Here is a 16,615-nt window from a genome sequence, read left to right as displayed (position 1 = left end):
TTGTAGTTAGGACAAGAATCTGTGCAGTGGGTGTTTAATAAGCAAACCTGAGTAAGCCTAGGACCTTCTCACCTTGCTCTACCCCTGAGCCCTGATCCTTGGGTGAAACATCTGTGTAAATGCTGTTCACATCAGCTCTCACAGAAGAGAGGAGAAAAGTAGAGGACCATGCTGTGCCTCTGTCAGATGGAGGATCGGAGGACCACGCCTGTCTTTGTCAGATGGAAGATCAGACCTGCCTCCCGTTCCCATTATTGAGTTGTGCTAGTTTAAATGAGAAATACCCACAGGGGTTCATGCACTTGAACACTGGGCCTTTAGCTACTGTCACTGTTTGGAGAGGTTATAGAACGTTTAAGAGGTATGGACTTGCTGAAGGGGGATGCGCTTCAAGGGTTGATAGCCTCCCCACTTCCTGTTCCATCTCTCTAATTCCTGTGTGTGTAGAAAAGACTAGTATTCAGCTTCCTGCTCCCCCTGCTGCCATGCTGTGCCTTCCCCTACTCCACGACAGACTCTTAGTCCTTTAGAACCACAAGGCGTAACAAACCCTTTCTTCCTGAAGTTGCAGCAGAAACGTGACTAACACGGAGGTCAGAGTGGCTTGTCAGCCCAGCAGACAGACAGACAGACAGAGGCTCTAGAGTCCAGATAGACAGAGGCCTCTAGCTTATGTGGAACCGTCTAGCCCAGGTTAATTGAGGCAGGGAGGCCCACCCCGGATGTGGGTGGTGTGGTCCAAGGGTTGGACTCTTCAGGCTGACTGCAAGGAAGAAAATGGACTCCCACCGTTCTCTTCCTGACTGCAGATGTGATGTGTCATTGACTTCCTCACATCTTCGTGACGTTGACAGCAGCCAGATGGAGGGGAAATGGTTTGGATCATCAATATCTTCCACAAACTGGAGTACTGAAGGCCACATCTCCATGGCAACCTTGTTCAAAGTTTGGAGGTGACTGGACTGGAAGACCCCTGCTTCAGCAGTAAGTGATCCATTGAAGGAGCTGTAGTTTAGGGGCTATTGGGATGAAAGTGTGAGCCAAGATCAACTCTGCTCTTTCAAGTTAGTTTCTGTCAGGTAGTTTGTTAGAAGAGCAGACTCACACACAATTCACTAATAACGAATTCACTAACACGTACTCAGAGAAAGAGTGAAAAATGGTGGTACCAGCGGGCGGGGGTGGTCACTAGTGTCTAATGGATACGGTCTCAGTTTGGGGAGATAGAAAAGTATGAATGACTGAGGCGAACTTCTCGACCAGCGAGGAAGAATGACCACCACACGAGGATTCTTCTCAGATCACGCTTTAATGGAGTGCCTCTTGGTTGAGGGAGAGCAGGAAGCGAGGGCGCCCCCCCCCCCAGAGCACTAAAGCAGCTGCTTATATAGGGAGTAGGCACACGGGTCGCCCTGTGATTGGTTGCCACCATCAGCTGTCACCAGACTGCATCGGGATAGGTCCAAGGGCCCTTATCCACCGCGCATGTGGGAAGCAGGGGACATGCAGCTCCCAACGGGACAGGATGTCAGCGCCATCTTGTAATGGCGATTCTGTCCGGCTCCCTGCAAATGACCACACCACAGTGTAAAGTGTACTCAGTGACGCTTTGCTCTTAATGACTTGATGAAGGCACCGGGAAAGCACTTGAACATTCCTGAAATAGAAAATTTTGCCTCACCCATATTTTACCATGATTTAAAAAGACCCAAAGCTTTCCAGCTCCCATTCCTCTCAGGGCATGGGAGATTTGTCCAGGGAAGAACAGTTCACACTGAATCTTTCTCTGAAGTCAGAACCTCTCTGACCTTCGATCTCACTGTCGTGCACTCGAAGCTGCATGAGAGGAAACTTCTCGGTTTCGTCTGAAAATGGCATAAGCAGCTGGCAGAGAACGCACACCCAACGCTGAGTGAAGGGCTGCACCTGTCACCTGCCAGAGGATCCTAAGAGTTTGGGGTGGGGGAGTGGTACCCACCACCCATTGGATACTCAACAACCCCATCTTACTTGAAGGGGAGGTTGAGGCACAGCTCTTTAGTTTGTTCTGTGTGGCTGAAAACAAAGCCAAGATCAAACCCTGAAAATTCTGATTCTGAAGGCCACATTTGGTATCCAAGTTCCCCTCAGGAAGTGAGAAGTTGCCACCTAAAAACACAAAAATAAGGATCAAGGAGAAAGAAGAAAATAGCCCGTGTAAGTTTTGAATGTTGCTCAGTCATTGTTGGCTGGCCCTCACTTTGGGAAGCAGGGGTTTCTTTCTTTCTTTCTTCCTTTCTTCCTTCCTTTCTTCCTTTCTTCCTCCCTCCCTCCCTCCCTCCCTCCTTTCTTTCTTTCTTTCTTTATATCATTTTATTATATGTGTTTTCCTGTGTGTGTGTATTTGTGCACTGCAAGCATGCCTGGTGTTCACATATCAGAAAAGGGCATCCAATCTCCTGGAACAAGAACTACAGACACCTAGGAGCCTTGTGGGTGCTGGTAACCAAGTCTGGGACCTGCTCTTAACCACCGAGTCAGCCTTCCAGCTCCGGCGCTGGGAATTCTGCACCCACTTCCCTTGCAGGAACAGGAGGCCTGGAGAGCATAGATTCACCTTCCCTGGTTCTCACAGACAGCCACTGGCGCTGAGTCCCCCTGTCCTTTGTCAACAGCGAGAACTTGGTACGGGGTTCTTCACATGAGGCCAAATCTCAGAGGCAGGACAGATCCCAATTCTAGAGACGTTTTCTAAATGTTTTTTGACTTGAAAGGCCCTGACCATCCCTAATCATGAGGTATTTTAAACTTTTGACCTCATTCCCACAGACTAACAGGGGAGGTAGATAATAGAGGAGAGGAGGATGCACAGAGAGGCCCCGCATCGTCAAAACCAGGCTGACAGGTAGTCCTCGCCTGGGCTCTGCCTCCTGGGGATGTGTGCTTGCTCCCTGAGGGAAGGAAAGTACGAAGCTAGGAGACATGCTGCCGATGTGAATCCCCAGCAGGCGAGGCTTCACTCAAGATCTCCCAGGCTAAACTGTGGAAACGGTGGCAGATGGGGGAACATATTGCAGGGGTTGGACCACACAACTGCCAGCACCCTGTATCTTGGACCCAAACTAGGAAAATCAGAGGCTCCAAAATAGCTTTGGTGCAACCGGGAGAAACGTGGTGGAGAGCAGAACTCGTCACACTCAGTAGTGAGCTCAGGACACCCAGAGAGAGAAACTTCAGGTCAATTCTGCTACAATAAGCACCCAGAAGACATCAGGGGATCCCCTCCTCCAAAAAGAATGGGGGGGGGGATATTAGGGAACTTTTCTTGTATGGTCACCCTGGCTGGCCCAAGAGGGGTCACTCGGGTCAGCTACCGTGGTGACTAAATGTCACGTGTTCTTTGACGCCTGCACAGAATCAGCCTCCGACTCTGCTCTTGCTTCCTCCCACAGTCTCCACATTCTGCTCTCCCTTCCCACCGCTTCTTTCCCCAGGCAGACGCTCAGTGCCGCTCACCCACTGCCTGACCGTGGTCTCTCCTGCTCAGGCTCCTTAGCTGATGAACTCTTCGTGGCTGCCCAGGCTTCTCTGTTTCTACAAGCACGCGCCACGCGCTCCTCGGGCCAGGGCTGATGCCTCTGCTATCCTTGTACCCTCAGCCTTCTGCACGTTAGCTTCTCAATATGAACTGCCAGCTGGCGCCCTTGGGAGACAGAAGACATCAGTTAGTTTATTGACTTTGCGTGTAGTTAGATGCCTAACTTCTCTGAGCCCTGTTGTCTACACAGGTTAGTCATTCTTTACTCAAAAGGCTTGGAACCGAGTGGGATTTTTTTTTATTTCAGATTTATTTTTTCATATTTGAATGACTATAAGGAAGTATTGTAGGGATGGGACCCACCTCATTCAATTATGTTCCATACATACCTCCAGCACATATCCTAAAGGTAATCCGAGGCAATATTTCAAAATCACCTGCCAGGCCTGGTGGTGCATTCCTTCAATACCAGGGCTTGAGAGGCAGAGGCAGGCAGGTATCTGTGACTTCCAGGTCAGCCCGGTCTACGCAGAGAATTCCAGGCGAGCCAAGGCTACATAGCAAGACACTGCTTCCAAAATAAATGAATGAACCAAATGCACCTGTGCTTTAATTGATGAAATACACACTTGGTAATACCCTTCTCTTTAATATGCTTTATATTACACAACCCTAGTGTCTGAGTCTTTCAACAGTGGTGCAGAGAGACAAACCACAGAAAATTGAAAGAGGATAAATTCCCAGTTAAACCTTAGCATCCTGTATGATCTACCTGTGACTCTCCACTACATTAGCTATTACAGCAAAACTAGGGCTCTCTACACAGCAGCGGATGGCTGGTTTAACAGAATGGCCCCTCTAGAAGACAGTACAGCAACAAGGCGTGCATAAGGAATGCCAGGGCAGGCGTGAATGAACCTGGAAAGCAGCTTGCTAAGTGAAAGAAGCCAGGCACGAAACACAACCCGCTTTAGCTTTCCATTCTTAACGTTTCTAGACTAAAAGCAGAACAATGGCCGACTGGGCCAGAGAGCTGGAGGACACTTGACTTTGAAGGGACAGAGGTGGGAAAACGCGGGGGCGGGGTGGGGGATAGAATTGAGTCTTCTAAAACCTGGGTTGTGGGCACGGCTACACAACTGCCCAAGATGACTAAACCTGAACCATGCGAGCACACGCGAGGCTCTGAGCTCACACTGTCTGACTGACACACACTTCAAAGGAGCTTTCGTGGGGACAGTGCTTGAGCCTGGTGCTGCAGGTGGAGTCATTTCAACTCCCAGCTCTGGTTTTGCTTATAACAAAAAGGGTCTGGATTTCTCACAGAATCAGACTGTTACATAACACCGGGATGGGCAGAACATCCAAGTCTGTCTGTCTGCTGGTCAGCCTCGCGCTCCTTCAGAGGCAGCACAACACATCCGATAAGGAGGGTCTGGTTGGGCACGGCCAGTCTCCAGGGTCTCAGCCATGGAGACACAGGGGAGGAAAGCATTTCTGTGAACCCTTTCTGTGCACTCTTGGGCAGACAGGATGTCCAGTCCCGCAGCAGCAGCAACTGTAAAGGTGAAACAGCAGAGCAATCCAAGAAACCTGTGGGATCCTCCTCCCAGCCCCTTGCAAGGGCTCCTTTCAGTCTGAAAGCACAAAAGCAGTTATACTATTTAACTTTGTAGCCTAAAATCACAGGGCTATTCAAAGTGAGCTCCCACGGCAGACGGTGTTCCAAGGAGACAATTGTGTGGCTGTTTGGATAATGAGGGGATGTGCCTTAGCCCCCACCACCACCCCTGCTCCCCTTCCAAACAGAGCCCTGGAACTGTTCGAAGTGCCTAATAAGCCCTGGATAAATACTTGTTGATTTGATTGATTCGATGTCTGCCTGGGTGACAATGTCTGGGAATGGATGGGATGGTCCAGCAAGTCTGGAAGGGAACACCCTGTACACCACAGCTGAGGTACCATGATGAATAGTGTTGGGGTTCCAAAACCCCCACCCCCAGAATCCCTAGCATCCAAAGCAGGAGGGGGAATAGCACCCCAGCTCTCATCAGTTCCTGTCAAAATTGCATTCCAAGTCCAAGCAGGAGAAAGTTATTATAACTCACAAGTATGGAAACCAATTTCAGCCTTACCGGCTTCCAAAACAGATAGGCACTGCCTTTGATTGGGGGCTGGCGTGGTTTTGTTTTTGTTTGTTTGTTTTTAACAGCAATAGGCTTTCCATGTGATTTTTTTTAAAAAAAGTAATCCTGATTGAATACTTGGCAAAAAGCACAGAATTTACACAAAAATGAGCAGTAAGTAGCAACTTGATACCGACCTGGGAATTACATTTGTGTTTTTCAAAGCTTATTCTGAATGTTTCTTTTTAAAAATTACCCTTCTGACCATCCCCTGTCCACACATCAGAAGAGAAAGTCAGCGTGGATGGCTGCCGTCCAGCCCACTCCGTGGCTGAAAGTGAAGGCTCGCCCTGCGCCTCTCCACGGGGATTGTTAGTGACGAACCATGCAGTAAATAACCCTTCCTCACTCCTAGTGAAGACAGCCCGTGGGGGAAACTGGCTCCAGCAGAGGCTCAGAGCCACAGAAGCTGTTTTCTCTGGAGATGATGAACGTGGGCTGGGGAGAAAGGCATGAGCCACCTAATCAGTGGTTGTTTTCCCCAAATCACTCAAAGTCGGACTAAAAGTTCCTTACCCTCAAATGAAAAATGAAAAAAAAACCCAACAACTATACATAGATGGAATGCCTTGCTGTGCATCTGCGGCCCCTTACTAATGTGTCTACCGCCCCCAAGCTCTGTGAGACCCCAACAGCCTCTTCATCCCTGCAGTGCTGACTGCGGCCAGCTGAGAGCTTGGCAAAGGGGTGTGGTAGATTACTATCTGCTGGATGGGCGAGGGAATGGATGGGTGGGTAGGTTAAGTGGGTGGGTGGACCGGCCGGTCAATTACGTCTCCTCGCTTACCAGTCCCTGCCTGTGAAGGTGCCTTTGCATTATCAGATTATATGAAACACAAGACTTTTTCGTTGGTTCCTCCTATGCCTCTGTTTGGATGATAAAGCTCGTGAGACAGACACACAGACAAAGCTCCTGGCCTCACCTGTACCGCTCGTGGCAAGCTCTTGACCCAATGCACTGTTTATCACCTGAAGCCTTCTTCCTGATAGCGCACCCGGTTTATAGACTCTGGCTCTAATACGTAAAGTTTTTCTTCTTGAATTAGAATGTGATAAGAGACCTTTCGGTTCCCAGAGTTTCTTCTCTGCCTGTAGGTCAGAAGTTACTGGCTGCCTTCCCAGTATCTCCCTGGAGTGCTGTGTACGTCTGCTGACCAAATCTCTTTGGCCTTCAAACCAAATGATGTCGTGTTCTTCATGAGCGTGTTTTTTTTTTTTTTTTTCTAACGGGAGACTCGTACTGTCTTGTCTATACCGGGTGGTGTTTCCCTCAGGTTATAGACTTCACTAAGGGGCGAGCATGTTTTGGTTCTGCCTGGTAAGTGCCTCACAAACATTTTTGGTCATCATGCCGTTGTTAAAGGTCTTGCCTTTGGCAGAGATGAACACAGAAATATAGCTTTGTGATATATAATGGCCGACGTAGTCACGGTAGCACAATGTCGCTTAGAGACGCTGTACTTTTAGCAGAAAATATCCAAGATTAAAAAATAGCAAGGACTATTTTAATTAGGCACACACCAAATTCTATGCACCATGCAAAGTTTCTGCTAGATTAGCTCATTCATGTCACAGTAGAGTCCTAAGACACAAGGAATATTATTTACATTCTGTGGTGAAATAAGTGAGTCTCTCACTATGGAAACGGATTCATCAATAAAATCTTGCCATATAAGCATGAGGACCTGATGGAGGAAGGTCATTGGCTAATAAAGGAACTGCCCTGGCCCATTTTATTGGTTAGAGGATAGGTGGGAGGAGTAAACAGATCAGAACGCTGGGAGGAAGAGGAAGTGAGGTCAGAGACTCCACAGCTCTTCTCTCGGGAGCAGACGCCTCAGCAGAGACGCCATGCCCCGCTCCCGGCATGAAGCTCCGACCCAGGATGGACTAGGCTAGAATCTTCCCGGTAAGACCGGTTCTCACAGATTATTAGAGATGGGTTGATCGGGATGTGAGAATTAGCCTGTAAGTGCTAGAGCTAAAGGGCCAAGCAGTGCTTAAAAGAATACAGTGTCTGTGTAATTATTTTGGGGCATAAACTAGCCATGTGGGCGGCCGGGTGTGGGGGACGCAGCCCTGCCGCCCCATATTACTACAAGGACCTGAGTTCAGATCCCCAACACACACACACACACACACGCATATACCACATACACACATGCATTTTTAATGTAAAAATGAGCGCTAACTCCTCCTCTAACTGGCGTGTGGTACTGAAGGACATACACCTAGTGAGCGGTGAGCTGAGACTGAAACCTGTCCAGGGAGTGTTCTCTGCTCTCCACCACGTGGGTCAGATTACTCTAGGAAAACCGCATTTCTCTCATTCGCTTCCGAACGCTGCACGGGACGTGCTGCTGCTGCTCATTTCTTGAAAGTTAAGATCAGACGAGTGTGGTCGTGAGGAGGGGAAAAGAGACTCCCAAGGCCGGGTGTGTAGATTTTCTTTCCCTTCAATACAATGTAACCTCAAAAGAATAATCATCCCGGATCTTGGAGTACTAGTTACCACAACATGCAAATTCACACACACCCTGAGCTGGCGAGGAGCAGGAAGCTAACTGATTGCTTCCAGAGCAATAGGCTTGGCCTGAATTATGAAGAAACCGCAAAACCTACTGTACAAGGCTGGAGGGAAATGGCATGCAGCCTGTACTTGAGGGACCGGAATCAGGGCGGAAGTCACTGCTACAGACGTCTTTTGGCCTCTGACTTTAAGGGCTCTGTTGTTATTGTTGTTTCTAACACAGCGGCAAGTGGGAGGAGGCTGCCCCCAGGCCAAACCTGTGGTGAATCTGAAGGACAGAAACTGCCTTTTGTCTGACCAGGGCTGTCCCTCTCCATTTTTCAGCAACTCACAGCTGCCACCCTGCAAATGGCGGTGCCTATTCTTGTCCCCGATGTTGCCTGCTGCCAAGGAGCTCCTATGGCTCCTGAGCTCTGTGTAAGGTCAGCTTTTGCTGTGTTTCGGCTGCTGGCCCAGTAAGCGTGGTGCTTGTGGTCCCCACTCTGTGAGCACACGCTGCAACAGGCTGCCCTGGACAGAACAAAAGAACCACCGAGTTGCCAGCAGCACTGGCTACCACAGGTGCATTCCAGGGCCTCCAGGCTCTGGTAAACTCTCAAGTCAGAAATTCTGAGTTCTAATGTAAAGCCCAGCCAGATAGTTCTTCCTCCAGGAATTACTCCCTCTCCACCCTACCCTACAACCTGGCCGGGAGGCAATTTCCTAATTCTCTTTGACGGGACAGTGGACTTGCCTCTCGACTCAGAGGTTATTTTTAACCTGAACCACACACAAGGAAATGATGCAATAATTTCCCCGAGCCGACTGAATGGTTCCTCTCTTTTCGTCTTTGAATATAATTTGTCTCCACACTCCAAGCTGTTTCTGGCCTTCGGGAGTGATTTCGTAATCACAGAACAAAGTTCACGTCTTCTAACCTGAAGGCTGACTGGTGGTGATTAACTCCTAAGTATGGGTGGAGTTTTCTTCTTCTTGTTGCTGCTGTTTTGGTTTTTACAGGGTGCAGATCCTAATATCAACATCATAATCACTGTGTGTGTGTGTGTGTGTGTTTGTGTGTGTGTGGTCATCACACACCCTCTGCCTTAGTCCCTTGGGACAGGGTGTCTCTGAACCGGCAGCTAGGCTGGTGACCAGCAGGTGCCGGTGATCCTTTCTGCTGCACACATGCCCCCCCCCCCCCCCACAGCTGTGGTGACAGGCTCGTGTGACCACACCTGATGTTTTCTGTGGAGGTTTGAACTCTGGTCCTCATGCTTAGACAGCAAGTGCTCTTACCTGCTGAGCCATCTCTCTGGTCTGAAATCAGGTTGATTTAAATTCATCCTCTGTAAGACCTCAGGGACCCTTCCCCCTCTCCATAAGTGTGCTCTGATATCAAGTTGAAACCTAGTAACTGACACCTCGGGTCACCAAAGTTTGTCCCTGCCTCTGATCTCTTATCTAGACTTCATACTCATTTCTTAAATACACGTTTGTTTGTTTTTTTTTTCCAAAAAGCCATTTGGGTGTTATACTCCATAAGTCCACTATCAGAGTTTGCAGCCTCAAGACTGATGAGCTTTGAGGGACAGATAACTCCTTCTTGGGGTGCAGGGTGAGGTGCAGGGTGAGGTGCAGGGTGAGGTATTGAACGGCATCGCTGGCCTCTGCCCACCGGGTGCCAGCGTCACGGCTTGCTCCTCGGTGTTGTTTCCTCGTGTGTAGCACTGGGGCACCAACCCAAGGCCTCGCGAGAGAGCAAAGCAGTGATTTGCTTTGCCTCTGAGCCACACCCCCAGCCCAGAGTCCCAGGTTTGACAACTGCCTCTGCTTCCAGGAACCAGCGGATGTCCTCCAGGGACACAAAGTTTTGCCCTGGTGACAACTGCTGGCTCTGTTTTCTTTCTTTCTCCTGTCTTTTTTTTTTTTAAACAGCATGTCCCTTTTAGGTGGGGACTAACCTAATTTGTGCAAACTTTAACACAACTTGAAGATGCTCAAGGCTGCGGGGTGATGATCGCATTCACTAAAAATGCAACAGGCATATTTGGCTCGCATCTGAAAAAAGTGAAAAATTCAGATGCCAGTTGGTCTCACCCAGCCCTCCCCTCCTATTGATGGAATTGGGGCAGAAACAAGAAGATACAGTCCCCTTCATTGACCTCCCAGGGGACCGAAGATCATTAGACAGAATTGTCCTCCCTGTAATTAAACTCTGCCCACATAATACAGCCAGAAGCAGGCGAATGGCCGTCACCCACACACAGGTGACTACAGCCCCCACAGCAGCAGGTCTGCTTGGGAGAAGCTCCCTCTGCCAGTGAGGCTGTGGGAGCCCCAGAATGTGGGCTGGCCCCTACCTCCCCCCGGACCCGCCCCTGCTGAAGTATTTCAAGTATCTTCCATAAGTGAAAACCAGCTCAAGATGGATATGAAGTTTCAGACTGAGCTGTTATCCAGCCATCCAAAGGTGCTAGCTAAGGGGCTAACCGGCTGAATATAGAAAAGGATTAACCACTTACAAATGACCTCTCCGTCGCCCTCTCTCTAGGGGAAAGAACAAACCTCTGATCAGATAATCTGATGAATTACATGGACTATTTTTACTCTATTCATAAGTGACAAAGCATGTAGGTCCAGCTTGTTCCTACATGCACTGGCTAACAATTCAATTAAATAAATGTTTATTTAAACGTAAGTAAGGCATTCTGATAGTTCCCAGCCACCAAAGTAGAAAAATCTCGATGAGTAAGAACTAAGGCTCTGTCCCCGGACAGCTTGCAGTTCTGATTTCTCTCTCTCTCTCTCTCTCTCTCTCTCTCTTCCTTCCTTCCTTTCTTCCTCTTTCCCCCCTCTCTTACCCCTCCCTCCCTCCCTCCCTTTCTCTCTCTCTCTCTCTCTTTTTTTTTTTCCAGTTTTGATTTTTGAGACAGGGTTTCTCTGTGTTTAGCTCTGGCTGTCCTAGAACTTGTTTTGTAGACCAGGCCGGCCTTAAACTCACAGAGATCTGCTTGCCTCTGCCTCCCAAGTGCTGGGATTAAAGATGTGTGTCACCACTGCCCGGGTCAATTCTGATTTCTATACCAATTGACTACATGCTTGGATCACATCTCCACATATATGTATACATATGACTTCTCAAAGCCTAGTGTCACAAGCTCTAGGACAGTGGTTCTCAACCTGGGGGCATCGATTCCTTTGGGAGTTGAATGACCCTTTCACAGGGGTCCCCTAAGACTATCAGATATTTATTTTATGTTCATAACAGAAGCAAAATTATGAAGTAACGCCAAAAGTAATTTTATGGTGGGTGTCACCACAACATGAGGAACTGTATTAAGGGATTGCAGTGTTAGGAAGGCTAAGAACCACTGCTCTAGGAGGAGGTTGGACATCATGATATGTTAAAGGTCTGAGCAACTGTATCCGAGGGAGGGACCAACTGAGTTCATACAGACGTGCTTTTTGAAGGGACGATAGATGTCTAAAACACTATTTCCTGATATTAATCAATGCACACTTCTCACATTTTACAGAAAGATATAGAAAATAGATTCCCTAGACACTGTGGAGTGCTTGGGTTAAAGCATCAGTCACAGCCTGTAATGGATAGCAGAATCTAATCGAGATCCTTGGGCGCCGTGGAGAAATACGAGAGGTGCCTTGAATGCTGGTCCAAAGACGAAAGCAGTGGGGGGCCACCTGTGGTTTAATGTTCCAGGCATGGCTGACTGAATGCTTACAACAGCTCGCTCCGGACACGGAGCTGGAGACTCGAGGTCTGTGGAGGTTTGCTCAGGTCGGCTTGTAGATGGCAGAGGTAGGCACTATGTAACCCAGGTCCCTCACACAAAATGAGAGGGGAACAGGTCCAGAATAGCAATGGACTGGCTGCCGGAAGTCTGCCTTTGACGTGACAGAGTGGTAAGACCGTGGACTAAGAACATCCACAAGCTCGGGGAAGTGGCCTGGTGCTCCAGATGAAGGAATACTTGAGCTGGAGAGACAGCCCAGCAGGTGAGGACACCTGTCACCATGCCTGGTGATGAGACTTCGGCCCTCAAGACTCTCATTGTGGAAGGAGAGAGCTAACTCCCTCAGGTGTTTTGACTTCTATATAATGGCATGTGTGTCACACACACACACACATGCAATAGGTAAATGTAATTTTAAAATATCTTTTAAGAATCTGTTGGATAAAGTAAACACAACCTGTGGTCTGAATGTTGGTCCTCCCCATCCCTGCTCACACAGTCATGTGACTGTCATGAGGTAGACAACCGAAGAGGTGAGTGGGTGAAGAGCTAGCCGCCTTTGCCCGGGCCTTAACACCTTTACGTGAGGTTTGAGGGAGCCCTTTCTCCCACTTTTCTCCAAGAAAGGGCATGGAAGAAGACGCCAGCCGTGCCATAGAGAGCAAACCCTTACCGCATAGCAGCTGCTGGTAAGCATGCTCTTATAATTAAAAATAAAAAAATAAATCTTTTTTAAAAGAAGGTATCGGGAGGGCTGGAGAGACGGTTCGGTGGTTAAGAGCACAGGCTGTTTCTCTTCCCGAGAACCTGAGTTTGACTCCCAACACCCACATCAGACAGCTTAGAACTGCCTGTAACCTCGGCTGCAGCGGAATCTGAGACCTCTGATCTCAGTGGGCCCTTCCATTCATGTGCATGTGCGCCCCCACCAATGCACATAATTGAAATAATAAAAACTGATCTTTTTTTTTTTAAAGAAGGTATTGAGAATAGGTAGATGGTCAATGAAGATTACAGAAGTGGAAAGAAGATTCTGGATTGGATCTCTGAGTTCTACAGAATCTAAGGCCAGGGAAAGGGGATAGAGCCAACACAAAGGGCTCAAAGCAACACCCCGAGCTAAGGAGAGCAAACTGAGGAAGCTGCCAGGCCAAAACCAAAGTGAGAAACGGCCCGGCAGCCAAATGTGTAGTCCCAGCATGTGAGGGCAGAGGCAGGAGACTCTCCAAGAGTCTGAGCTTAGCCTGGTCTATGCAGTGACTCCCAGGTCAGCCAGCTCCACAGCAGAGTCCCTAACGCAAAGGAGGGAAGAGAGCATGGACACAAGGCTTCCAGCAGCTCAGCCATCCCTGCCACAGAGTAGATGTCTATGTGTCAAATACACGTCACCAGACTCCTTGAGACAGGCAGGACCGGAAACCCGTTGCACTCAGCAGAATTCTCATTTTCCCACCATCTGGCCCACACTGGCTATTGTCAAACTCTCTTGCCCAAGTTCAGAGAGGAGAAACGGAGCTGCAAAGTTCTTACTGTTCAGGCGGTTTCAGTGTTAAAAGGACCTTTTCTCTTTCTTCACTTGTGAGTGCTCCATCATTGTTTCTGATCATTTTCCGTAGAGCTGTTAGTCTTTTCACTCTTGATTTCTGGGAACTGGAACATTCTAAGTATCAGGGCATAGATCCTGTGTGACATATTTCTGTGGTTTGCATATAAAATGATCCCAAAGGCCAGTGAGCTAGCTCAGCATATGAAGGCACTTGCAATCAAGTCTGACGGCCTGAGTTCAATCCTGGGAACCTGCAGACAGAAGTTTCTGTCCATCCAACAGCTCCCAAATAAACACACCAAGGCTTATATTATTTACAAGTGCTTGGCCAATAGCTCAGGCTTGTTACTAGCTAACTCTTACATTTAAATTAACCCATAATTCTCCTCTATGCTTTACTTATCCTTCCCCTTATCCTCCTCCTCTCGCTCTCCTGCCCAATCTCTTTCTGCCCAGCTATAGGCCAGTCAGTTCTTTGCTAACCATATTCACCATGGACAGGATTATCCCACTGAAGGAACCCACCAGGAGAATGAGAGAACCAACTACTGCGGGTTGTCCTCTGGCCTCTGCATGCATTCTGTGGCATGCTCGGCCTCCAATATATGTATGCAAAAAATAAAACAAATGAAACAAAATATCCCATAATAGGTTTTCTGTATCACGATAATAAGTAGCTCAGCCGGCACAGTTAGCCAAATCAAGCCAAATTGAAAGAGTAAAAGAATAGGCTTATTTGAACAAAGGAACTTCCGGGGAGGGAAGTCCTCCAGCCTCAGAGATCAAGGCAGGAGAAGTCACCCTGAACTAAAGCAGGGAGCTTACATGGCCTGTAGGTGAGGGGTGGTGACGTGTCCACCACAAGCTGACTCGGGCTCATTCATGGTCAAAAGCCGAGCACTTTAGGCAGGGTCTTGGACTGCTGGCAACTTCAGGGGAGGAGCTGCCACAGCTGCCAAGATTGCAGACTGCGGTTTTTCGGCCCCTTTTCTTTGTTGGAGATTCTCTGAGAGGGTGGGGTTTGGAGAGAGAGAGGAATGGGGCTTTCTGGATCAAGCAGGAGTGAGCTGGAGATTCCATCTGAACATGCCAAAAGACACATATGTTGGTCCAGTGGTGTTTGGCAGTGACAACACAGGAGGCCACAACCTTATCCCTGGATTAACCCATCTATGGCTTCCTAGGGGAATTGTTAGGAGGTGGAGCTTAAGTGGAGGGGTGGAGCTTAGGTGGAGGGGTGGGGTTTAAACAGAGGAGGCGGGCTTAGGTGGAGGGTGGCGCTTAGGTAAAGAAGGTGGATCTTAGGTGGAGGAGGTGGGGCTTAGGTGGAGGAGCTAGATCACTGGGCTACGACTGAAGGATTTAGCTGGTCCTCACCCTTCCCTACCTCTCCTCGTTCAGACCTCATAAAGAGAGCAGCCTCTCTCCACAGGGCCACCTTCCTGAGCCCCACCGGAACAAAGGAGCAATACACTGAAATCATGAGCCTGAATCAATCTAACTTATCTAGGTGTGTTTTGTGGTAGCTGTGGATAGCTGGCTGCTACATGCATCAGCCTGGCCTTTGCCAGCTCCACACGGGTGTGCATCTCATCCTCACGACGCCACCCCTTCTCGGGCCTCCTCCTGTTTCCATCCTGTGCTATCTTTTAGGTCTCCTCACCTCCGAGGAGCCTGGCTCCATGCTTTGGAATCTTGTGTGTGGGCTCCTCCTTCCTTTGCTGCCTGTCTCTGGCCACCCCCCTCCCCGGACACTCCCTTAAGCAGGCAGGCCTCTTCTCTGCTTCTTCCTCCCCAGCAATTCTAATTACGACTGTGTGCTCAGCTACCAAATCTGTGCGTAGCTGGGAGTTAAATTAGGACGTTCTGATGCCTCTGTCCAAAAGAGACCCCAAAGCTGAGAACAAGGAGCATTGGGCGGTGCCCACACATCCTTCAGAGAGTGCCAAGCCATCTGTATAAACTCTCAAGAGGTGACCCAAAAAGCGATGTTCAGGGGTCTCCAGGGCCTCATCTTTAGGGTCTTTAAAGAGGTTTGATAATGGGTCCCATATTCTTGCAGACTTGTGGGAACACTTCACGGACAAAGAAAGCACATCTGAGGCCCTGCCCTGGGGACACAGAAACAGGTACCTGACTCATGCATGGGAAAGTCTGCTGCCTGTCTCACTTCCCGTGAAGCAGAGTGAGTGCGGGGGCGTGGGGGTGGGGGGGCGTGAGCACACCTCCCATCAAGGCTGTTCCTGCCAGCGTGGCCTCCAGGTAAGGATCATTTTCTTCTCCATTGTCACAGAGATGGGACAGGGGCGCGACTGTGGATTCTGAAGAACCCTGGCGTGGCTACAGCTGAGGAGAGGAAATGTTTGGAAACTTCTGCAGAGCCGGTCTCAACTGTCCACAGAAAACCTCCTTACAAATGAGGTTCTCCCAAAAGAGGGTCATCGAGAAAAACTCATATTGCAGGACAGCACAGTACTCAGTGTGTGTGTGTGCACACGTGTGCAAATGCATATATGTGCTGTGTGCTCACACCTGTGTAAGTAGTGCTAGAGACCAAGCCCTGGCCCTCAAACACACTGGGCAAGTGCTCTACCTCTGATCTACACTCCTAGCCTTGCACGTGGGCTTTATAGTTATCAGTTGACTTCTAGCTCAATTTCAAATAAACTATTTCAAAATAAAAACGAGAAAAGGCGGCTTCCCTTCTGTGGGAGAGTGTCAGCTCTGGATTCTCACAGACCTGGTGCAATAACTCGGGTTAGCTATCAGCTTCTCTGGGTAAAGGGCCCACCTGTGAGGGGTTCTCTTAATCAGTTCCTTGAGTTAGGAAGGCCCATCCTGAACATGAGCAGCACGGATTGGGCCCTGGGCTGAGCGTGAGGAGGGAAGAAGCCAGGCAGCAAGTATGCATTCATCCACTGGAGTCGGCTTCTTTGCTGCGGACGCCATGCAGCCAGCTGCATTCTCCTGCCCTGGTGGACTGTGCCTACAACCCTGTGCTAAAATAAACCTTCCTTCTCTGCGAGGCTTTTGTCGAAATGTTTGGTCACAGCAACAGGAAGGGGGAACTAAGGCACTAGGTTGCAAGTCACAGCTCAG

This window comes from Microtus oregoni, unplaced genomic scaffold (assembly GCF_018167655.1).
Source record: "Microtus oregoni isolate MIOR12 unplaced genomic scaffold, Mior012 000012F_ref0000307, whole genome shotgun sequence".
Taxonomy (NCBI): domain Eukaryota; kingdom Metazoa; phylum Chordata; class Mammalia; order Rodentia; family Cricetidae; genus Microtus; species Microtus oregoni.
Note: the sequence above shows the minus strand (reverse complement) of the source record.